The following is a 1,487-nucleotide window of genomic DNA, read 5'->3' as shown; positions in this document are numbered from 1 at the left end:
AAATCATGTGAGAAAATTTGCCTTTTTCTTACAATGCAGATAATTTATTGATTGCCCTCCATTTCTGAGAGAAACCTCAAATAAAAATTAGGCTTACTTTTAATAATTATGTAGGACTTAATTGCCTGTCATGTATATTCTTACTCTTTTTTTTTTTTTTTAAGATTTTATTTATTTGACAGAGATAGAGACAGCGAGAGAGGGTACACGAGCAGGGGGAGTGGGAGAGGAAGAAGCAGGCTCACAGCGGAGGAGCCTGATGTGGGGCTCAATCCTAACGCCGGGGTCACGCCCTGAGCCGAAGGCAGACGCTTAACCGCTGTGCCACCCAGGCGCCCCTATATTCTTATTCTTGATCTATATTTTTTCTAGATTCTGATCTTAATGTTTTTCCTCGTGTTCTTATAAAGTTCCTCAAATCTCTTCTGTAAGGCTAAATAGTAATACTATGTAGTAATACTATTTTAGTATTATAAAGTATTAATAGTATTATAAAGTATTATCATACTTTAGTAATACTAACTTTATAAAAAAAAGTTAGAAAATTTCTTCATTTCAATATGTGAGGCTAAGCCCCAATGAGAACTTTTTGGGACAAGGTTCTAGTGAAATGGGTGCCTCCCTAACTAGAATTCCTGAGTGGCAAATCTTGAGCTGATGTCTAGGTTTAGATCTGCTGGCCTACCTGGAAGTAGGTAGTTTGGATGAAAGCTACCATCTCATCTTTATATTTCCATGAAGTCTTTTAAGAGAATTCAGAAACTAAGCTGGGTACCAAGAATCATTAATTTAGAGTTTTTTATGTGTATTATTTTCACTATCTTCTTAATTTATAATAATAGCAACAATGAAATGATCCTGTGTTTACTTTTAAAATCAGCAAAATTGAGGTTGGGATACTGTGAAAACCAGTTTGGGAGAAGACTCCTAAGGGACAAAATAGCAGTGAAAGCATTTTTATAAAAGGGAAAGTAGGCTGAGTTCTCAGAAGAGCAAAATTATCTTGGCCCAAGAGGTAGTTTTTTAATAAAAGAAGATAAAAAAGCCAATGTTTCCAGTACAGGATAAGATAAATAAGGAACAGTTTGACTCAGAGGAAAAAAGAATTTTTTTAACTTTATTAAAAATACAGAAAAGTAAAAAGAAATCAAACAGAACATGGGGTTGTCTAGTGATGTAATTTCTTTATAGAAAGGAATATGCATAACAATAAGAATTCTGATTTTATTTTTCAACCAAGGACTGGACTTCTGAAGGTGATGGTATCAGAATTCTTAATTATTTTCAGCCTTCAGCCTCTGGGGACCTGGGTCAGGAAAAAGATCTGTTACTTTTGTAATCATGACCTCAGTTGATGGCAGGTTTTAGAGAGCTTGTGCATATGTGTTTTAATTCTAATTTTCCTCATAACTAAATTTCCCTACAAATATAGCTTTTACTTTACTGACAGTATTTTATTTAAAAAAAAAGGATTAAAATCTATTATA

This window comes from Ailuropoda melanoleuca, chromosome 16 (genome assembly GCF_002007445.2).
Source record: "Ailuropoda melanoleuca isolate Jingjing chromosome 16, ASM200744v2, whole genome shotgun sequence".
Lineage (NCBI taxonomy): Eukaryota > Metazoa > Chordata > Mammalia > Carnivora > Ursidae > Ailuropoda > Ailuropoda melanoleuca.
Note: the sequence above shows the minus strand (reverse complement) of the source record.